Genomic DNA, 24,344 nt, shown 5'->3' with positions numbered 1-24,344 from the left:
GTATCCCCTCCTCCTTTCCTGACCTCCCCTACACCCCCCTCCTCACTGCCCAATCACTTTCTCATTTTACTTTTCTCTCTGCCTGTTTGTTTATTCATAATCTCCTTGCCTGACCCCACCCCCCAACATTTCTCTCTCCCTCTGCCTGACCAGCCTCCGTTCCTCTCCTCCTCTCTGCATAACCATTCCCCATTCTTCCCTTCTCCTTGCTTGCTCATCTCCCTTCTTTTCCCAGCCCCTGCCTGACCACCCCACAATCCCCCCTCCCTCCCTGCATGGTTACCCTCAATTCCTCTCTTCTTACTTGCTGGCTTCCTTCTATTCTTATTCTCCCTGCCTCACTTCCCCAATCACCTTCTCACTGCTTGTCATCTCCTAAATCCCTTCTTCCCTGTTTGATCAGCCCCCATCCCTGTCACCCTCCCAGCCTTACTCCTCACCTCCCCCATGCTTTACCAACCCTCATTCATCTACTTCTCCCTGTCAGACCTCCCCTCCATCCTTCCTCCTTCCTGTTTGGTCTCTTTCTGTTCTTCCGTCCTTCCTGCCTGATCACCTCCATTCCTACATCCCTGCTTAACTTCTTCCTCCATTCTCCATGATTGATCATCCCCCTTTGGCCCCCTCTTCTTTACCTAATCACTGAATTCCTCTCTTCCCCCCTGCTAGGTCACCACTCCCCATTCCTCTCCTGCCTGCCTGCCTCCCTGCCCTCCATTCCCCTCTTCCTTTCATCCTGCCTGCCTGATCACCCTCCATTTGGCACCCTTCACGTACCTCATCATCTTTCATTCTTCCCCACAGGTACCGGATGATGAAGTGTGCGGTTGCCCACTAGTGAAAAACGTCTTTGAGCCCACTGGTAATTTCTGTTGCCTCCCCAAACAGCTGTGCAATCACCACTACTGCTGGGAGAAGCTGAGACGTGCCGAGTTGGACCTAGAGCGCAAGCACATGGTACGTTACAAGGCTGAGTGGGGCTGAGGGGCGGGATGGAATCCTAGAAGCCCCTTCTCATGCTTGCCCCCCACAGTTGCTCAAGCTGGAAGAGCTGGCTGAGCAGGAGAAAAAGGTGCGCACAGCCATGAAGAATCGGGCAGGGCTGCTGGCCCTGATGCTTCATCAGACAATCCAGCATGACCCGCTCACCACTGACCTACGCTCCAGAGTAGACAGCTGAGCTCTGCTCAGCTGAAGTCCTGTACTCAATACCCTGTGCAAGGGAGACACTCTACGAATTCCTCACACACCTGTTCCTCTAACATCTTTCTCAGGGCATCTCAGAATTTCTCTGTGCTTCTCTGTTCCCCATTTAGTCTCCTGTCTCAGTCTACGCCTCCTAGAGGTGGGGTGGTCCTCAAAATCCCCCTCTTTCTGTCCGGTCCTGTATCCCCCGTCTCTTTCTTTCCTGAATCTGGGTGGAGCCAGGAGATCTGCCCTGCCCTCATCTCCCACCATCCAGAGTTTTGTTTAAAAACTTTAGAACAAGGGGCTTCCTTGCTGGTGCAGTGGTTGAGAATCTGCCTGCTAATGCAGGGGACACGGGTTCGAGCCCTGGTCAGGGAAGATCCCACATGCCACGTTGCATGGCCAAAAAAAAAAAAAAAGAATCACAGAGTGACTGAGTATGGGCACTTTGGAGTCAGCTGAACTTGGCTTAAGTATTTCCTGGCCCTTCTACTTGCTAGCAGTGTGACCTTGGGACAACCAACTTAGCCTCACTCTGCTTCAGCTGCTTCTATTGTCAAATGGTCCTAAGGATAATCATTGTCAGGTAGCTGGCAAGGTTGCAGTGAAAATTAAATGAGGTACCTGACATTGATCACCAGGGCCTCAGGACAGGGGCAGGTGTGTCACAGGAGGAGCAAATTCCATATTTGGTGTCCCTGAGACAGGTCACCATCCTCCTGCTGTGTGAGCACCATGGGGCTGGTGTCCCACATCCAGAGCCCTTCCTGTTTCAGTGGAAAATGTGATGCAGCCGATGGAGGAAAGGTGGGATGGGAGGGTCAGCCCCACCGCCTAGAGGAGGGGGAGGCAGTTCCCTGCAGGGTGTCTGCGAGCAAAGTCTGGGTGGGGGTGACCACCGGTCCCAGCCAGGGAGACGCTACCCCCTGACGCCCAGCACAGGCCGTTGAGTCCTCACTGGCTCTGCACACACTCAGCTGATCCCTACCAGAGCCTGCTTTCCCCTGATCCTTGGGGATTTGCTGACTTCTCCTCTATCCTGATCTAGGGCAGAAAAATCCCCTTTCTTTGGAACTTAGAGAATGGCAGCGTAGTAGGGTGCCCACAGTCTCTAGGGCCCTTCTGCTGCTTCCTCCTCCTCTCAAAGATGAGTCAAGTGGCCTGAGAAGGTACATGACTTGCCCAGGCCTCTGGGATTGTGAGTGACAGCAGTGGACTGGAACCTTGTCTCCTGACCATGTCTTCCGCCCTCACCACACAATAGCCAAGACCAAGTTTCCCACTAAAAGTTCCCCTCAAGGGATTTCCCTGGCGGTCCAGTGGTTAACACTCTGAGCTTCCATTGCTGGGGGCACAGGTTCAATCCCTTGTCGGGAAACTAAGATCCTGCATGCCGAGTGGTAAGACTAAAAAAAAAAAAAGTTCCCCTTGAGAGTCTGTGAACAGAGGCAGACGATGAGGGAGCCAGACCTTGCCCCACAGCTCCCTCCTTCCTGTGGAAGCTGTCACCTCTGGGGACAGGTTCATTTTCACAGGGGCTCAGGGTCATGTGGTCAGTAAGACAGTATATATGACAAAACTCTATTATTTTAATTTTGTTTATTATACAGTTATATTTGTAATTATTACAAATATAATTATTTGTATAATAAAGAAAACTAAATATAAAGGAAGTTATACACTACGAATAAGTAGAAAGAATAAAATGTAAATGACCTCTGTTATCTCCTAACTAAATTCTATTAACATTTTGATTTTTTTGCTTTCAGATATTTTTTCTGGCTCTGAGCTTTGGTGTTTATGTTCATGAGTGTTTAGTATATTCATACATGCACATTTAGTTTAAATGAAAACTAGAATTGTTTGGTTACCTTCTCTCTTTGCTCTGTATTATAACTTAAGTATTTTTCCACGTCAGCAAATATTTTTGTATACAATTTTAACAGCTGCATAATACTGAGTCTTTGAATATATCATAATTTTTATAACCCATGTACTGTTAGTTAACATTTATGAAGGATAGTTTTGGTTTTGACTATTAACATCACAGTAGTGAAATTCCTGCATTTAAATCTTCATGCACATACATGATTGTTTTCTAGAAATTGAAATCTTGGATCAGGGTGCAAGGACAGATATTAAACGACTTAGGAGGGGATAGTTGTACACTTGGTCCCAATGAGAAACCTGCCTTTTCCAAGTGTCACACAATCATATCAGTCACAGATACACAGCTTGTGGCCACAGAAATGTGGTGCCCCCTGGGTCTCCCACAGGGTGCGGCCCCCAGCTGAAGTGTGGGTGTTTCCAGGCTGGTGAATCTGATCTCTGCAATGTACCTGCACATCATCCCCTCTGCAACTTTGACTTCACAGACCCGAGCCCCTTCCCAAGAAAAGCAGGAAATAACCACGTTTTTAATAACCAAGTTTTTAATTTAATAGATTAATTCATGTATTTGTTTGTTGCACCCACTGCTTTTCCAGTGTTTTTAGGGGGCATTAAAGAATCCCTGTAGTAAAATGTCCAGGTATGACTCTATAAATTTACGTCAGAGAAAATATAGACAGAACGAGCAAAGTCAGCACCAGAATCTATTTGGACTATAGACATTTGGGCCTGATGGTCCTGCAGAGTAATTAAATTTGAGCTAGAAGTTTGTTTCTTATCTTTCTATCAGATATAGCTGGAAAGGAAATGAAGTCGTTTGTAAGGTTTACATTGGCCACAGGGAGAAAATATGACAATTCTTCCAGGGTAAAGGTTTCCTGATAATTGAATTTCAAAAACAAATTTGATCTCATTATGGAGTATGGGTGAGGTAACCTTATACTTTATCATCCAAATCAGGACACTTTAGAATGGGAAGGGGCATCATTAATAATTATGCCGGAACAACAGGTGTAAACTGAACAGAGGGTCAGCCTAATGAAAAAGACAAGTGTCGTCAATAGTAATCTTGTCATAAGTGTATGATGATAGGGTTTGCCACAGCCATCTTCTAGAACAATGGTTCTCACAGTATGTTTCTTGGACCACCACCAGCAGCATCATTTGAGAGACTGGTAGAAATGCAAATTCTCGGGTCCTACACCAGACTTTTGGTTATGAGGTTTAGCAGTCTGTGTGTTGACCAGCCCTCTAGGTGATTCTGATGCATGCTCAAGTTTGAGAACTGCTGGTTTAGAACCATCTAAAAGAAGCCGAGGGCGTAGGGCCAAAGCAGAACACAGTGGACAGGGTTCTTCATGTGCACACCTCACTGATTTCATTTCATACAGGTGCAAACCATCCTACAGTTTAACTTTCCTCTGGGGCTTTTGACGCTACTTGGGCCTTAGGTAGGTCAAAGTTAAAAGAATATATTTAGGGCTTCCCTGGTGGCGCAGTGGTTGAGAGTCCGCCTGCCGATGCAGGGGACACCGGTTCGTGCCCCGGTCCGGGAAGATCCCACATGCCGCGGAGCGGCTGGGCCCGTGAGCCATGGCCGCTGAGCCTGCGCGTCCGGAGCCTGTGCTCCGCAACGGGAGAGGCCACAACAGTGAGAGGCCCGCATAACGCAAAAAAAAAAAAAAGAATATATTTATATCAAAACATCATATTGGGGGCTTCCCTGGTGGCGCAGTGGTTGAGAGTCTGCCTGCTGATGCAGGGGGCACGGGTTCGTGCCCCGGTCCGGGAAGATCCCACGTGCTGTGGAGCGGCTGGGCCCATAAGCCATGGCTGCTGGGCCTGTGCATCCAGAGCCTGTGCTCCGCAGTGGGAGAGGCCACAGCAGTGAGAGGCCCGCGTACCACAAAAAACAAAACAAAACATAAAAACCCAGAAACCCCCCCACCATATTGTATACCTTAAGTATATATAATTTTTAATTTGTCAACCATTCCTCAATGAAGCTGGAAAATTTTTTAAATATTTTTAAAAATTGGTAATAGAATATGCCATTTTCAGTCTGGGCTTAAAATTCTGTGCAAAGACTCTATGGTCAGTTCCTCTTTTAATGTTGTTTTTAAAAATCTCTACTTAAAATATGTTATCCTGAAATATAAAATACAATTGCAGTAGGGACTATAATTCTTTCAAGATACAAAAGTTAGTTAATATATCTTCCTTGCATATATAATCCCTCCATGGCTATCCATTAGATCAAGGAAAAAATTCTTACTTTTTCTATGATGGAGTCCAGCATTTGTCCTCAGATTTTAAATTCATTTTGCTTCCCTGAATGTCACATAGACCCTTCTTCTTCTACATAGAGCTATTTGACATCAAGTAGTTTTTCTTTTTCACTTCCATACCTTTGCACTTTGTATCACATGCCTTATCATCCAATTTAAGCTTCTCCAACACTGGCGGGTAAACTTACTCCCTCATGGAGAACTTACCTTTCCTACCTACCTGTATTGGTTTTTCACATTTCAGGGTTGCTACAGGACAAGGGGTGTGTATAATATATTTCTCCCTTCCCAGTTCCTGGCATAACATCTGCTACTCGGTACTCAACTGCCCAGGAAAGGTGTTTCTGGCAGTTCTCAAAATAGCTGGAGGACTTAAGAGGGTTGTTTAGTCCTCATTTTTATCAATATTTTTAAAATTGAAGTATAGTTGATTTACAATGTTGTGTTACTTTCTGCTGTACAGCAAACTGATTCAGTTATACATATATATACATTCTTTTTAAAAAATATTCTTTTCCATTATGGTTTATCATAGGATATTGAATATAGGTCTCTGTGCTATACAGTAGGACCTTGTTCTTTATCCATTCTATACATAAAAGCTTACATCTGCTAACCCCAACCTCCCACTGAATCCCTCCCCAGCCCCCTCCCCCTTGGCAACTACCAGTCTGTTCTCTATGTCCATGATTCTGTTTCTGTTTCACAGATAGGTTCATTTGTGTCATATTTTAGATTCCACATATAAGTGACACCATATGGTATGTCTTTTTCTTTCAGACTTACTTCACTTAGTATGATAATCTCTAGTTGCATCCATGTTGCTGCAAATGACATTATTTCATTCTTTTTCATGGCTGAGTAGTGTTCCATTGTATATTTGTACCACATCTTCTTTATCCATTCATCTGTCAATGTAGTTCTCATTTTTAGTAAAGAATAACTTTTACTGCATGAACACAGTGAATTGCAGAAATTTCAATTATATTTCTTTCTCCTATAAAATATTATATAATATTAGGTATTTAGTAGTAGGCATACTATGTTATATACCAGGATTAAAACTCATTAAAAATTATTAACTAGGAGACGTGGGTTATTCTGAGCTGGGGTGGGAAAAGTACAGGATGAACCTAAACATTTTGTTGTGCCAGAAGGTCAGGATGTGCTCAAGGAATCATGGGACATGTCAAAAGGACATAACAGGGCTTCCCTGGTGGCGCAGTGGTTGAGAATCTGCCTGCCAATGCAGGGGACACGGGTTCGAGCCCTGGTCTGGGAAGATCCCACATGCCGCGGAGCAACTGGGCCCGTGAGCCACAATTACTGAGCCTGCGCGTCTGGAGCCTGTGCTCCGCAACAAGAGAGGCCGCGATAGTGAGAGGCCCGCGCACCGCGATGAAGAGTGGCCCCCGCTTGCCACAACTAGAGAAAGCCCGCGCATAGAAACGAAGACCCAACACAGCCATCCATAAATAAATAAATAAATAAATAAATAAATAAAGCGGAAAAAAAAAAAAAGGACATAACATTCCAGCTGCAAGTGACTCCCACTGGCCAAATCTGAGAATATTTTAAAATTCAAAATAAATAAAGTAATAAATTATTAGAGAAATGCAAATTAAAACTACAGTGAGGTACCATCTCACACTGGTCAGAATGGCCATCATTAAACAGTCTACAAATAACAAATGCTGAAGAGGGTGTGGAGAAAAGGGAACCCTCCTACCCTGTTGGTGGGAATGTAAATTGGTACAGCCACTATGGAGAACAATATGGAGGTTGTTCAAAAAGCTAAAAATAGAGTTGCCATATGATCCAGCAGTCCCACTCGTGGGCATATACCCAGACAAAACTATAATTCAAAAAGATATATGCACCCCTATGTTCACAGCAGCAGTATTCACAGTAGTAGCCAAGACATGGAAACAACCTAAATGTCCATTGACAGATGAATGGATAAAGAAGATGTGGTATGTATACATACAGTGGAATACTACTCAGCCATAAAAAAAGAATGAAATAATACAATTTGTAGCAACATGGATGCAACTAGAGGTTATCACACTAAGTGAAGTAAGTCAGAAAGAGAAAGACAAAAACCATACGATATCACTTATATCTGGAATCTAAAATATGACACAAACGAACTTACCTACAAAATAGAAACAGACTCACAGACATAGAGAACAGACTTCTTGTTGCCAAGGGAGGGGGGGTGGGGGAGGGATGGACTGGGAGCTTGGAATGAGCAGATGCAAACTATTATATATAGAATGGATAAACAACAAGGTCCTACTGTATAGCACAGGGAACTATATTCAGTATCCTGTGGTAAACCATAGTGGAAAAACCCAAAAGTCCTACAGTTAACAAAAATTTAATGGGGAAGTATTTAATAAATTACCTTTGGATTTCAGCACAGTAAATAAATAAATAGATTATAAACTGATTGAATGATATAAGAATCTATGTCTGTTCATGTATAAATAAACGAAAAATAAACTGGGGAGAAGGGAAACTTTTTTTTCAACATCTTTTTGGAGTATAATTGCTTTACAATGGTGTGTTAGTTTCTGCTTTATAACAAAGTGAATCAGCTACACATATACATATATCCCCATATCTCTTCCCTCTTGCGTCTCCCTCCCTCCAACCCTCCCTATCCCACCCCTCTAGGTGGTCACAAAGCACCGAGCTGATCTCCCTGTATACAGGTCTTTTGTCTCCTTAGGTAGGTTTATTCCTAGATATTTTATTCTTTTTGTTGCAATGGCAAATGGGAGTGTTTTCTTAATTTCACTTTCAGAGTTTTCATCATTAGTGTATAGGAATGCAAGAGATTTCTGTGCATTAATTTTGTATCCTGCTCCTTTACCAAATTCATTGATTAGCTCTAGTAGTTTTCTGGTAGCATCTTTAGGATTCTCTATGTATAGTATCATGTCACCTGCAAACAGTGACATCTTTACTTCTTCTTTTCCGATTTGGATTCCTTTTATTTCTTTTTCTTCTCTGAGTGCTGTGGCTAAAACTTCCAACACTATATTGAATAATAGTGGTGAGAGTGGGCAACCTTGTCTTGTTCCTGCTCTTAGTGGAAATGGTTTCAGTTTTTCTCCATTGAGAATGATGTTGGCTGTGGGTTTGTCATATATGACCTTTATTATGTTGAGGAAAGTTCCCTCTATGCCTACTTTCTGGAGGGTTTTTATCATAAATGGGTGTTGAATTTTGTCTCACACCGGTCAGAATGGCCATCATCAAAAAATCTACAAACAATAAGTGCTGGAGAGGGTGTGGAGAAAAGGGAACCCTCTTGCACTGTTGGTGGGAATGTAAATTGATACAGCCCCTATGGAGAACAGTATGGAGTTCCTTAAAAAACTAAAAATAGAACTACCATATGACCCAGCAATCCCACTACTGGGCATATACCCTGATAAAACCATAATTCAAAAAGAGTCATGTACCACAATGTTCATTGCAGCACTATTTACAATAGCCAGGACATGGAAGCAACCTAAGTGTCCATCAACAGATGAATGGATAAAGATGTGGCACATATATACAGTGGAATATTACTCAGCCATAAAAAGGAATGAAACTGAGTTATTTGTAGTGAGGTGGATGGACCTAGAGACTGTCATTCACAGTGAAGTAAGTCAGAAAGAGAAAAACAAATGCCGTATGCTCACACATATATATGGAATCTAAAGAAAAAAAAACGGTCATGAAGAACCTAGGGGCAAGATGGGAATAAAGATGGAGACCTACTAGAGAATGGACTTGAGGATACAGGGAGGGGGAAGGGTAAGCTGAGACAAAGTGAGAGAGTGGCATGGACATATATACACTACCAAACGTAAAATAGATAGCTAGTGGGAAGCAGCCGTATAGCTCAGGGAGATCAGCTTGGTGCTTTGTGACCACCTAGAGGGGTAGGATAGCGAGGGTGGGAGGGAGGGAGACTCAAGAGGGAAGAGATATGGGGACATATGTATATGTATAACTGATTCACTTGGTTATAAAGCAACAACTAACACACCATTGTAAAGCAATTATACTCCAATAAAGATGTTAAAAATTTTTTTTATTGGAGTATAGTTGATTTACAATGCTCTGTTAGTTTCAGGTGTACAGCAAAGTGAATCGGTTATACATATACATATACCCACTCTTTTTTTAGATTGTTTTCCCATATAGGTCATTACAGAGTATTGAGTAGAGTTCCCTGTGCAGAGGGCTCTTATTAGTTATCTATTTTATATACAGTAGCGTGTATATGTCAATCCCAATCTCCCAATTTTCCCTCTCCCCTGCCCCCCTGGTAACCATAAGTTTGTTTTCTACATGTATGACTCTATTTCTGTTTTGTAAATAAGTTCATTTGTACCATTTTTTTAGATTCCACATATAAGTGATATCATATGGTTTTTGTCTTTCTCTGTCTGGCTTACTTCACTCATTATGATAATCTCTGGGTTCATCCATGTTTCTGCAAATGGCATTATTTTGTTCTTTTTTATGGCTGAGTAATATTCCATTGTATATATGTTCCACATCTTTATTCATTCCTCTGTCGATGGACATTAAGGTTGCTTCCATGTCCTGGCTATTGTAAATAGTGCTGCAATGAACATTGGGGTGCATGTATGAATTCTTTGGATTAGTGTTAGCATGGTACATGTTTTGCCATCCTTTTACTTTTAACCTATTTTTGTCTTTATATTTAAAGTGGATTTCTTGGACAGAACATATAGTTGCATCTTGCTTTTTTATCCAATTGAAAAATCTCTACTTGCCATTTACATATAATATGATTATAGATGTGGTTGTGTTTAAATCTACCATATGGCTATTTGTTTTCTATTTGTTCTATCTGTTCTCCTTTCCCTTTTTCCTTTATTTCTGTCTTATTTTGAATTAAGTATTTTTTATGATTCCATTTTATATTCTTCGTTGGGTTTAAGAGCTTTAATACTTTCTCGTTTTATTTTAGTTGTTGCTTTAGAGTTTATAGTATTAATATCATCAACTTATTACAGCCTACCTTCAAGTGATATTATAGCACTTTATGTATAATTCAAGAACCTTACAACATACTTCAGTGTACCCTCCTAAGTTTTATGCTATTGTTGTTATGTATTTCAATCTGCATATATTATAAATGGCATGATTCATTGTTATTTTAATTTTAAACAGTTGATTATCTTTTAAAGAGATCCAAATAATAAAAGTATTTATATTTAACCATGTAGTTACCATTTCTGGTGCTCTTCATTCCTTTGTGTAGATGTAGATTTCCATCTGGTATCATTTGCCTTCTGCTTGAAGGACCTCCTTTAACATTTTTTGTAGTGCAGGTCAGCTGATGATGAATTATTTAAACTTTTGTATGTCTGAAAATGTCTTTATTTTCTCTTCATTAAAAAAAATAATTTTGCAGGTAGAGAATTCTAGGTTGCTGGTTTGTTGTTGTTAATTTCAGTAAAGTTCTTGCTCCACTGTTTCCTTGCTCCACTGTTTCCTGGCTTGTTACTGACAAGAAAACTGCTTTCATGCTTATCTTTGTTCCTGTGCATTTTCTTTTTTTCTCTAGGATTTTCTCTTCACCAGTGGTTTTGAGCAACTTGATTATGATGTGCCTTAAGTAGTTTTCTCATGTTGTTGTGCTTAGGATTTGTTGATTGTTGTATCTTTGGATATATGTTTTTTTATCTTATGTGGAAATATTTCAGCCAATATTTTTTCCAGACACCCACCTCTCTCCTCTCTTCAGGAAGCCCCACCTCCTAATACATTTATGAAATGACAAAATTTTGGAAATGGAGACCAGGTTAGTAGTTGCCAGGGGTTAGGGAAAGGTATAGGAGGGGGAGGTAGGTGTGGTTGTAAACTGAAACACCAAGGATTCCTGTGATAGAAGTGTTCTCTATCTTCATTCAAACCTCTAACTGTGATAAAATTGTATGAAACTAAACACACACACACAAATGAATACATGTAAAACTGGGAAAATCAGAATAAGATCAGTGTACTGTATCAATGTCAATATCCTGATTGTGACCATAGTTTTGCAAGATCTTACCACTGGGGGAAACTGGGTGCTATGAACTAAATGTCTGTGTCCCCCACAGATTTCATAGGTTGAAATCCTTACCCCCAAGGTGACAGTAGTAGGGTGTGGGGCCTTTGGGAGGTAATTAAGTCATGAGAGTGGAGCCCTCATGAATGGGTTTAGTGCCCTTATAAGAAGAGACATGAGAACTAGCTCTCACTCTCTGATCTTCACCATGTGAGGATACAGTGAGAGGACGGCCACCTGCAAACCAAGAAGTGGGTTCTCACCAGACATCAGATCTGCTGGCACTTTGATCTTGGACTTCCCAGCCTCCAGAACTGTGAGAAGTAAATTTCTGTTGTTTAAGCCACCCAGTCTAGCAGCCTGAATAGACTAAGATACTTGGTAAATGATACACAGGACCTGTCAGTATTATTTGTCATAATTGCATGTGAGTTCACAATTATTTTAATTAAAATTCCAATTTAAAAAGGCATGTGGGCTTCCCTGGTGGCGCAGTGGTTGGGAGTCCGCCTGCCGATGCAGGGGACACGAGTTCGTGTCCTGGTCCGGGAAGATCCCACATGCCGCGGAGCAGCTGGGCCCGTGAGCCATGGCTGCTGAGCCTGCGCGTCCGGAGCCTGTGCTCCGCAACGGGAGAGGCCACAACAGTGAGAGGCCCACGTACAGCAAAAAAAAAAAAAAAAAAAAAAAAAAAAGGGCATGTATGGGACAATTAAGGACATTTGTTTAATAAGTACGTAACAAATGATATTAAGAAAATATTGTTAATGTTTTAAGTGTGTTAATGGTATTGCAGTTAAACAGAGATACATACTAAAGGAAGTAAGGGCAAAATATATCATTTCAGTGATTTGCTTTAAAATAATCCAGCAGTAGTAGGTAAAACAAGATTAGTCATATGTTCATAACTGTTGATAGTTGTTGTACATGGGCAATGGGTACAAGGGGTTTGTTATACTATTTTTTGCATTTCTGAATAGCTTGAATATTATACAGTACACGTGGATGAGTTCTGTAATGCCAAAAATTAAAATATAACTTTTAAGCAAAAGGGAGGAAATGACCACAGGAAAAAACTGGACTGAAAATGTTACATATGACTAATGCCACTTATAATTTTGACCTGTTGCTCAAGCAGTGTCAAAAGGTTGACCAAGAAAAATTATTACAGAGTATTACTGAAGTGCATTTAGCCCACGCATTGATACATATAGTTTAGTCTTTTCTGTTTGTATGACGTCAGACCATCAGAAAGGTGTGCCCTCAGACAGTTTTGGTTTCTTGTTATAATACATTTGCTGAGATCTGCTTTGACTGTAGGGCTTTGGCTTCCTCTGGAAAAAAATGCTCTAGAATAGGGGTAGGCAGCTACACTCATTTGTTTACATAAGGACTATGGCTGTTTTCATGCTACAAGAGCCAAGCTGAGTAGTTGTAACAGAGACTATGAGCCACAAAGCCTAAAATATTTACTACTGGGCCCTACAGAAAATATTTGCCAAGGGCTGCTTTAGAAGACAGCCAAAGAAAACACACAGTACTACATGCAAGATGGGGTTGCTATAACAGGGAACTATATTCAATATCCTGTGATAAACCATAATGGAAAAGAATGTTAAAAAAGAATATATATATATATATATATATATATATATATGTATAACTGAATCACTTTTCTGTACAGCAGAAATTAACACAACATTGTAAATCAACTATACTTCAATATAAAAAAAGTAAAGGAGGGCTTCCCTGGTGGCGCAGTGGTTGAGAATCCGCCTGCCGATGCAGGGGACACGGGTTCGTGCCTCGGTCCGGGAGGATTCCGCATGCCGTGGAGCGGCTGGGCCCCGTGAGCCATGGCCGCTGAGCCTGTACGTCCGGAGCCTGTGCTCCGCAACAGGAGAGGCCACAACAGTGAGAGGCCCGTGTACCGAAAAAAAAAAGTAAAGGACTTCCCTGGTGGCGCAGTGGTTAAGAATCTGCCTGCCAATGCAGGAGACATGGGTTTGAGCCCTGGTCCAGGAAGATCCCACATGCCGTGGAGCAACTAAGCCTGTGCGTGACAACTACTGAGCCTGTGCTCTAGAGCCCACGAGCCACAGCTACTGAGCCCGTGCACTGCAACTACTGAGCCCACGTGCTGCAACTACTGAAGCCCGCGTGCCTAGAGCCCATGCTCCACAGCAAGAGAAGCCACCGCAATGAGAAGCCAGTGCACCACAACAAAGAGTAGCCCCTGCTCGCCACAACTAGAGAAAGCCTGCGCACAGCAACGAAGACCAAATGCAGCCAAAAATAAACTTTAAAATTTTTTTAAAAAGTAAAAAAAAGATGGGGTTGCTATAAGTGACATTGTTTCTCTATTATTAGGCTGACTATATGTCCAAATTGCCACAGCATAATTATGAACAGAGTCCCCTCTATCAATTTATACGAATATCTATCAAAAACCTTTTGAAAACCCCATACCAGGAAGTTTCTACCACAGAGGAACTGTCATGCTGTCCTTGTGGACAATTTAATCACCTAACTGCTTGTGTTTCTTTTATTCTGTATCTGCCACAAAGAACACAAATTTGCAGTTTGATTTTAATAGCCATGTTACTAAAATTCATTCAGCATTGTGTGAATAGCTACAGTCTAATTGTGCTCTGTTGTTGACTTTGTCCACTCTGTCTATATTTTCCCTGATCCTAACTTTATAGATTCATATGTGTTCATTTTACTATACTGATTACAAACCTCATAAATCCAATGGTAAATGGAAGCAGCGACTAAACAAATAAAGGAACAAATGACAATGCACCAGAGACTGAGTATCTTCTAGTTCTTTTTTGGGAAGGAGAAGAGATCTATGGTCAGAGCTGGGGAAATGAGGGGTTACAGGTGAGAGGGTACCTTCCAGAGTCTGGAATCAGCAGGGAGCTGCCTCCCCCTCCCCTAGGCTGTAGGGGTGACCCTCCCATCCCACCCTTCCTCCATCAGCTGCATCATTTTCCACTGAAACACGCAGGGCTTTGAATGTGGGACACCAGTGACTTGGTGCTCATGCAGCAGAAGGATGGTGATCTGTCTCGGGGCAGCGAGTCCAGAATCTGCTGCTTCTGTGAACCACCTGCCCCTGCCCTGAGGCCCTGGTGACAGGTTAGGGCCAATTCCTCACTGAATTCCTGCCCCTGGAGACCTCTCCCTCCTCACCTCACACATGCTGCCATGTCCCTCTGCAGCCAGGGCTGGGGACCACTGGGGAGAGCTCCAGTTGGCTGGCATCTTCCTGCTGGGCCTCAGCCACCAGGCTCTCTTGCTGACAACTCTGCTCTTCCCGGGAGCCCGAGGCCAGGTGGGCACCCATGGACTCAACCAGAGCTGCTGAGGCCGGAAGGTTCTTCAGCCTTCACTATGGGGTCTTACCCAGGGGCTCCACAGAGACTTCAAGAAAACTGGAAAGACAGTGTCCACATGGTCAGTTACTCAACATTCATCCCACGAACACTTCCTGCAGGCACCAAGGAGTGGCTAGCTGTGTTGAATACTGCGGAAGAGAAAAATTCAGAAAAAACTAGTTCTAGTTTATAGTCATGGTGGAATATAGGAAAGATGATAAAATTTGGATTAAAATTACTGAAGGTTTGAATCCCAGGTCTCTCACATGTTAGCTGGGAGAATATGAAGAAGTTACTTTCAGATACAGGTTCCAAAACAAGGCAGATATACCTATCTTAAGAGATAATAAAAACTACATGAGATGATACTTGTAATGGTAAGCATTGAATAAATATTAGCAATTACTGTTATTAAAAGGCACACATCAGGCACCTCATTTAATTTTCACAACTCTGACAATCAGTTCTGATTATTATTATTCTACACATTTTACAGATAAGAAAATAGAGGCGTAGAGATTTTTAAGTCATGTGTACTAAGATCACAAAACTAAGTGGAAAGACAGGATTCAACCCAGATCTGTTAGTTCCAAAATTCACACTCTCAGCCACTCAGTAATATTGCATCAAATGCCCAATCCTTGACCTGCTCTAACCTGTTGATAATTAGTCACTACAGGTCCCAGATCCTTGAGACCACATCACTGTCATCTCTGGCTGGTAGCAGAAGCCATCAATGATTCATTGAACCACATCAAATGCAGGGTGCTACTGAAAAACTAACCAAACATTGACATGGCACAGACTTAACATTAATTCAAATAGATTGCAAATTTCTTTTCCAAGAGGGTAATTAGCCTGGCTTTCAAAGGCCCCTCAAATAATCCCCAGCAGAGGATCCCAATAACATACCCCCACCAGGAATCCAATCATTGATCTGTCTAGACAGCTAATAACTGATCCTTACAGTACCTGAAATGGACTAAAGGAGAGGCCAGATGCTGACCTTCCAGGCCCCAATTAACTGACTTCACATGGCCACAATTCCTGATACCCATAGGACACCAAATCACTGATCCCAAGTATTTTCAAAATAAGACTGCCCCAAAGTCTCCAGTTGCCAAAGCTCCAAGGCTCTCAGTCAACTCACTGACTACGTCAGCCTTTCAATCATTATCTTGCAGAGATCTTAATCACTGACTTCTACAATCAATGATTCCTAGAGAGATGTAATCACTTTCCCCCAAAATGCCCGAGTATTATTTGCTAAGGGCTCCTTCAAATGCACATCCACTGCTGACAAATTAGTAACTCCAGCAGGACTTCCCATCACTGATACCATTAGGCCTGAAATCAGTGGTTCCTAACTCTGCCTGCACATCAGAATCAAACTAGGATATTCTAAAATCTTCTAAAAATGCTTATGCAAAGTTCCACTCCTGAATGAGTGTAACTTAATATCTGTGGGCCCAGGCATCTGTATTTATAAAAACTGCATAAGCTATTCTGATGCACTGTGAGGAGTGGGAACCACTGTCTTAAATCTGATCCTCCCCCACATGCATCCTCCTAGCATCAGACTTCTCACTTACAACAATGGAAGCCAGAGTCATTTAACATCTACGGACCATGGAGAGAAGAGGACTTCAGTGTAAGGAGACTATATCCCTCCTAAAGATCCTATTTCTCAGCCAGAACCAAAGAAGGACAGTTTTAGACATGAAATAATTTGAAGAGTGTTCCATCAATTTACCATAGTGAAGGAAAACATTCAAGGAAGTATTCTAAATAAAAGAAAATTGAATCAGAAGTGAGATCTCAAAAGAACAAAACAATGCATATGCAAACACACAAGTTCACCTGGTCATCGTGAGATCTTTGAAAACAACAGGACATGTATGTATGTAAGTGTGTGTACAATCATAACAGAGGAAGAAAATGTGACTGGGAATTTGAAATTTAAAATGCTAAGAAAAATTTAAATTTAAATTTAAATTTAAATTTAAAGCAGAAACCTAAAGAAAATATAAATGACCTGTAATAAAAAATTTTAATTATCTTTGAAAGGTCGAGAAGTATAACTGTCTTGCTGAAGAAAACTGAAAGGAGAGGGCATGTCTCTATAGGTATAAATAAGGAAAATATAAATTTAATTATGTTTGATAGAAATGGGAAGATATACTTTTAAAGATTTTATAAAAGTTAAAATTCCCTGACTTAAAAGGTGAGTGGGCTGGGGAGAGAGGGGGTGAATGGTCATACCTGCATTAAGTCATCAAAAGTAAGAACAGGAAAAAGAAAGCAGAAAATAATATAAATAGTAAACATAAAATAAGAAACAAGGCATAGAATTAGGTATACTATGGTTCTGTGAAATTGAATCGGTTGGTTCATTCTGTAGAGAGAGAGATAAGATTGGAATAAAAAAGCAAGCACAATGAGACATAGTTATAAGAAGCATAACTAAAACACAGCAGCAATTTGCAAAATAAAGGGTTGGGCAAAGATATGCCAAGCAAAGTCCAGAAAAAGGAAAGCCAGTTTCGTGATATAATTATCAAAGGGAATTTCAAGGTCAGAAGCATCCAATTGGTATAAACAGGTTATATATAAAGGCAGAGCTAGTAGACTAAGGAACTTAGGAAGAGTGAACTTAGGAACTCTAATTCAAAAAATTAAACCCAACCCCGAATAGCCCAAAACAATCTTGAAAAAGAAGAACAAAGTTGGAGTTCTTACACTTACTGATTTCAAAACTTATTACAAAGCTACAGTAATCAAAACAGTGTGGTACTGGCATAAAGACAGATATATAGACCAATGGAATAGGGAGCCCAGAAATAAATGGGTCATATATGGTCAAATGATTTTTGACAAAGGTGCCAAAAGCATTCAATGCGGGAAAGGTTAGTCTCCTCAATAGATGGTGCTGGGAAAAAAACTGGATATCCATGTGCAAAAGTATTACCTTACACCATATACAAAAATTAATTCAAAATATATCAAAGACCTAAATATAAGACCCAAAACTATTGGAAGAAAACACAGGGGAAAAGCTTCATGACATTTGTATTTGGCAAAGATTTCCTGGATATGACACCAAAACACAGGAAACAAAAGCAAAAATAGACAAATTGGACTACATCAAAATTAAAAACTTCAGTGCATTGAAGGACACAATCAATAGAGTGAAAAGGCAACCTAGGGAATGGAAGAAAATATGTGCAAATCATATATCTGATAAGGGGCTAATATCCAGAATGTATAAAGAACTCCTATAACTCAACAACAACAATAAACCCAGATAACCCAATTAAAAAATTGGCAAAGGATTTGAACAGACATTTCTCCAAAGATGATATATGAATGGTCAACAAGCATATGAAAAGATGGTCAACATCAATCATTAGGAAGATACAAGTCAAAAAAAGTGAGATAACACCTCATACCCACTAGGATGTCTACTATTAAAAAAAAAAGAAAATAACAAGTGTTGGCGAGGATGTGGAGAAATTGGAACTCTTGTGCACTGCTGATGGGAATATAAAATGGTGCAGCCACTATGGAAAATAGTACGGCTTTCCTCAAAAAATGAAAAATAGCAATCTCACTTCTGGGTATATATCCAAAAGAATTGAAAGTAGGATCTCAAAGACAAATTTGCACACTCCTGTTCATAGCAGCACTATTCACAATAGTCAAGAGGTGAAAGCAACCCAAGTGTCCATCAGGAGATGAATGTGGTATATTCATGCAATAGTATATTATTCAGCATTAAAGAGGAAATTCTGACACATGCTACAACATGGATGAAACTTGAAGACATTATGCTAAATGAGATAAGCCAGTCACAAAAAGATAAGTCCTGGATGATACCACTTACATAAGGTATCTAGAATAGTCAAATTCATAGAAACAGAAAGTAGAATGGTGGCTGCCAGGGGCTGAAGGAGGGGGAAATGGGGAGATGTCGTTTAATGGGTATACAGTTTCCATTTTGTAAGGTGAAAAAGTTCTAGAGATTGTTTGCAGAACAATGTGAATATACTTAACACTATTGAACCGTACACTTAGAAATGGTTGAGATGGTAAATTTTATAGTATGTGTTTATATTTGCCACTCAAAGGTAATTAAAAATAGATAAAGAAATAAAAATCAAACTCAAAATGCACCAACAACACTGAAGTTATACACTTTGTACCGGATGTTATTTCACACAGCAAAAGCTATATTTATAAAAAAATGTACAGTCCTACATGATTCGTTATTAAAATGAGAGTAAACCTCAAAAAAGCTAAGTACTCAATCTGAGTAATTAGAAAAAGAAATTAGAAAAAACTCAAAATATGCTAATAAATCCCCTAATAAAACCTAAATGCGATATATGTGTGTATATTATATGTACATTGAGAGTATAAAGTGAAGAGCTCATCCTTTGAAATGACCAGTTACATGAATAAACTTCCAGCAAATCTGTTAAACGAAATAGAAAAAAAATACAATATTAGGAAGGAGGAGATATTACTACTAGAGGAGATATTCCACTAAACATTATTTCTAGAAGAATATTATGTGCAAATCCATAGCAACATTTAAATATCGAGGTGAAACAGGTGCTTCTCCAGCAAAATAAAAATTAATGCAAAAAAAGAAAGAGCAAAAGAATCCCTAAGTGACCAGTGTATAGAAGTCAGAAAGTTTGTAATGTGTATCATTTTAAAAAAAAAACACCAACTTTGGGACTTCCCTGGTGGTACAGTGGTACAATGCAGGGGACACGGGTTCGAGCCCTGGTCTGGGAAGATCCCACATGCCGTGGAGCAACTAAGCCTGTGGGCCACAACTACTGAGCCTGTGCTCTAGAGCTCGCGAGCCACAACTACTGAGTCTGCATGCCACAACTACTGAAGCCTGTGAGCTTAGAGCCCATGCTCCACAACAAGAGAAGCCACCACAATGAGAAGCCCGCACACCACAATGAAGAGTAGCCCCTGCTCGCTGCAGCTAGAGAAAGCCTGCACACAGCAACGAAGACCCAGTGCAGCCAAAACAAAAACAAAAACAAAAAAACCCAAATCCCAGCTTTCTGTACTATTTTTTGCAATGTCCTGTGAATCTATAATTATCTCAAAATAAAAAGTTAAATACAGTATGGTGACAGATGGTTACTAGACGTATCATGGTGATAAATTTGTAAGAAATATAAATGTTGAACCACTATGCTGTGTACCTGAAACTATTATAATATAGTATGTCAGCTATACTTCAATTAAAAAAAGAATGTTAAGTACAAAAAAAAAGGTACCAGGATGATATTGACTTAATATGGAGTGCAATCTAACTTTTAAAAAACAGTATTTCTACAGTTTTTAAACAGTTATAGACCAGGGGATGGCAAACTACAGGCTGCAGGTCAAATCTAGTCCTTGGCCGGTTTTTGTAAATAAAATTTTATTGGAAAACAACCATGTCCATTCGTTTACATATTGTCTGTGGCTGCATTTGCTATAGCAGCAGAGTTGAGTAGTTGCAAGAGAGACTGCAGGACTGGCAAAGCCTCAAATATTTACTACTTGGCTCTTTACAGAAAAAGTTTGCTAATCCCTGTTCCAAATAATAATAGAAAGTTGGAAATCTTCCAAATTTATTTTATGAAGCACTTTTACCTTACCTAAAAAATATAGTCCTACTACAAACAGTTACCTGGAGATTATTTCATCTTTTAGATGCAAACATCTTTAATAGAATATTAGCAATTTGAGTCCAGCAAGGATCAAAAGAAAAATTTACCCCATGACCAAATTGGGTTTTCCAATAAGACAAAGATGGTTAATGCTATTCCATTTATCAATTTACTTATTACATCAACAAATTAAGAAGAAAAACTATACAACTGTATCAATGGATATAAAAAGGGCATTTGACACAATTCAGCAGTAATTCTTAAAATTTTGTAGGAAAGTACAAAAATTCGGCAAAGATCATAGTCTCAAAACCACCAGGAAGTATAAAATTAAAAGGTAAAATGCTGAAGACAATTTCTATTAAAACCAGTAACAACATGGGGTTGTTCCTATCCCAACAGTGTTTGAAAGCTCTAGTTAATGCAATTAAATATGAAGATGAAATAAACTTCTTCAATATCAAGAAGGGAGAGAAAATCATTTTTATTTGCAGGTTATATCATTGTATACTCAGAAAATTAGCACAGGGAATTTTGACAAGGTGATGGGGTACAAGATTGAAACAGATGGAGAGGAAAAAAATATCCTATTTCCAATAATGACAACACAAAATACCTAAAAGTGAATGTAACAAGAACGGTGCTGGACTCAAAATAGAAAAACTAATAGTTATTATTCTAGAATATAATATAAAACTTAAGCACATGGAGAGGCAGACCATATTCCTGGGCAGGAATATAATAAAATAAAAATATCACTGGTTCAGTATTAACCGTATTGACATAACCAAGAGCCAAGCAGAATTCCAGTTCTTTTCCAGCTTGGTAAAACAATTTCAAACTCTGTATGCACGTATAAATAGCCAAGAAAATTATGTAAAGGAATACTGAAGGGATGCTTGGACTAGCAGATATTAACATTTACAATAAAACGAATGCAATCAAAACAGGGATAAATAGGCCAGTAAAATAAAAGAACATGTCCATACTTTGATCTTAATATGTACAGGAATAGATATGACACCAGCGATGTTCAATTGAGGGAGTACAGAAAAGTTCACTATGTAAAAGCCAGGGGAAAGAGGAGGAATGAACAGAGGCTATGGAAATGCACAGAAGGAATCAAAGTGCCCAAATAACCAGAAAAGATCTCAACCACTAATAGGTGGAAAAGGTAAAACAGAACTAGATATAATTATTAAGCCCTCAAAACAATAAAAAATGAAAAAGAACATCATCCAGTGCTGGAGAGGATTTGGGGAAATGGGGGTATTTATATATTGCTGATGGGAATATTTCATACACACTTCCGTATACACAGATATATGTATTATACATTGTATATATCGATATAATATATACACAATGTATTCTAAAATATATATATAACACTTTTGAGAGGCATTTGGCAATGTCTATTTAAAAAATACACACACTTGTACCTAATAATAAGGTTCAAATACAGCAAAAGCCGACACAAGCAAAGAGAAACGCACAAATCACCATTACACTGCCCTCTACAGAGCAGGTAGGTGAAAAAAAAATCAGAGACGGTATACCAGTTTTGAACAACACATTAACAATCGGAGAACACATATCCTTTGAAAGCAATAGATGGCACATTTATGGGACTTGGCATAAGGCAAGTCTCCACAGGTTTCTAGGAACGTTCATGACACAAATCACATTATCTAACCTCTGAGAAATTAGGTTAGAAATCAATAACAAAAGGATTAACTGTTTATTGCAAAACAGAAACGCGCTTCAAAGTGACACGTGTGAAATGAAAAAAATCATAACTGAATTTTAAAATACTTGGAAATGAACAATAATGATAATACGATACAACAAATCTTGTGGGTCTTAGATGGAAATGTATAGCCTTAAGGCTTAAATTAGAAAAAGAAAGGCTGACTAACAATTAGCTGGGCATCCGATGTAAAAGATCCCATCACTGAATCCACAGTAGCCCCATCACCCACCCAGATTCCGCCCCCCGCCATCACTCAGCTCAGAGTAGCCAACCCCCTTCAAAATCACCTCTGCGCGACGCTAACTCGTAAACAGCTGAGAACCGCTTCGCTTCCAAGTGCCGACCTCTAACACCCGGGTGTTTAGTGGAGGGGCGGGGGGGTGTCTCATGCGCATGCTCAAAAGCACTTGCGAAGCTCCGTTCCCCAATCAACAGGGCACTTTCACGCAGAGTCCGTGAGAGTTCCCTTACCCTCTGCGGCTTTGCTGGGCTCCGAATATGGCCGTATCCAAGTGTTGCTGCTTCAGGGGGCCGCCATCATGTGTGTCCGTGCCGTACAGTGGAAGAAGCTGTTGCCTCCTGCCTCACGCAGCAGAACAGTGGGGCTGCCTTGGGAGGAGGTGAACTACCCTTCTTTGGGTAGACTTCCTGGTGCATGGGGGTCTTTGCATTTAGCCTCTGAGGGGCTCCTAGGGACATGGCACGGTTGAGAGGGGAGCCATTACTAATGAAAAGAGTATGAATAAGAACCCAGAGTGAGTCTGGGAGATACCACTGGAGTTGAGGGGAGAAATATCAGGATGGTTACCCTCCCCTGGCCGATACTATGGAGTGTTGTAGAAGGGAGAGTAGGAGCGATACTGTACCCCTCCCCCCCAAATACCACGAGGGGAGATAAGTCGGGGTGGGAGCGTCGGGGTAATCTCAATCAACCCTCACACTAGTCACTCCAACTGAAATAACTGGTATGAACAAAAATTTGTTTATTTTTTGGCCACACCTCCTGGCTGGTAGGATCTCAGTTCCCCAACCAGGGATTGAACCCGGGTCACCGCAGTGAAAGCCCAGAATCTTAACCAGCAGGCCACCAGGGACACCCCCCCCCAATGAGTTTTAAATTGATATGGCTAATGGTTGTTTTCCCTGTCTAATGTAATGTGTCAATAAAAACATCTTCTAGGATTATTCATACTGCCTTGTAAAATAACATCTAAGTAATAATTATGCAAGTGCAGCCTTACAACAAATTTCCAGTCCTGTCCCATAAGGAGTTTGCTGCCCCTTAGGGCCTCAAATATGGAAATTATGGAGAAGCCATTGCCCCTATGGGAGATGTCGTGGGGGCAGAGGTGAGAAGAATCCACGATATCCCTTCAATGGATGAACTGCTACACATTCTTCAAAACCCATCTCACATGTCTCCTGTGGGAAGCCCTCTCTGACGGTGGTAGAGGCTCCATGCCAGCTGAAGGTCCTTCTGACGCGCAGGTCCTATCTGAAAGGACCTGGCCCTGAGCTCTGGTGTTCTCTATGTCTTTGTGCCCTCAGACCGGTCACGTCCTTTTTGGGCCCCAGTTCAACATTCTGGACAGTAGAGGGCTGGACTCTGTGATTACCCAATAATAGTGTGAAATTTTTCCATTAAAAAGCTGGGTGTAAAATAAATAAGCTATCACTGCCTTCTATCTACTGACACATGTAAATGGTTGTGGCTGTTTGTCCAGAGGTCCTTGCTCAGTAAATACTGTAAACTATTTTTTACCTACTAAAGGAAGGCATGCAAGACAAGACTGATCAGAAGACTGTGGATATTACTCCTTGCATCTACCGTAGGGCAAAGAGGTACTCATCATTACATCCTTAGCTGCAGATATGAAAATATTCTGACCTTGCGTTCTTCCTCGTTTTCAACTACGTGCCCATATAAATGTGAGGATTCGAGACTGGCCTGCTCCAGGATGCAGGGCAGTCAGTGGTAGAGTTTAAAAGGAGACTCTGATCTTCCTACTTAAAGTGCAGTCCTCCAGCATTTCCAATTCACATCACTGTGCCCTATCCACCCCTCTTTAG

The 24,344-nt window shown here is 40.7% G+C and overlaps 1 long non-coding RNA gene across 1 annotated transcript; it reads right to left on the bottom strand.

The window, feature by feature from the left end:
- Window positions 1–783: 783 nt before the first annotated feature.
- LOC308609024 lies at window positions 784–22,632 on the bottom strand. Its single transcript, XR_014014265.1, has 3 exons — window positions 22,562–22,632; window positions 14,653–14,986; window positions 784–939 (listed from the first exon to the last, which is right to left on the bottom strand). It is a non-coding gene; the product is annotated as an uncharacterized lncRNA (long non-coding RNA).
- Between the last annotated feature and the right edge of the window lie 1,712 nt (window positions 22,633–24,344).

Source organism: Mesoplodon bidens (genome assembly GCF_964165515.1).
Source record: "Mesoplodon bidens genome assembly, chromosome: X".
Taxonomy (NCBI): Eukaryota; Metazoa; Chordata; class Mammalia; order Artiodactyla; family Ziphiidae; genus Mesoplodon; species Mesoplodon bidens.
This window is presented reverse-complemented; position numbering and strand designations above follow the sequence as displayed.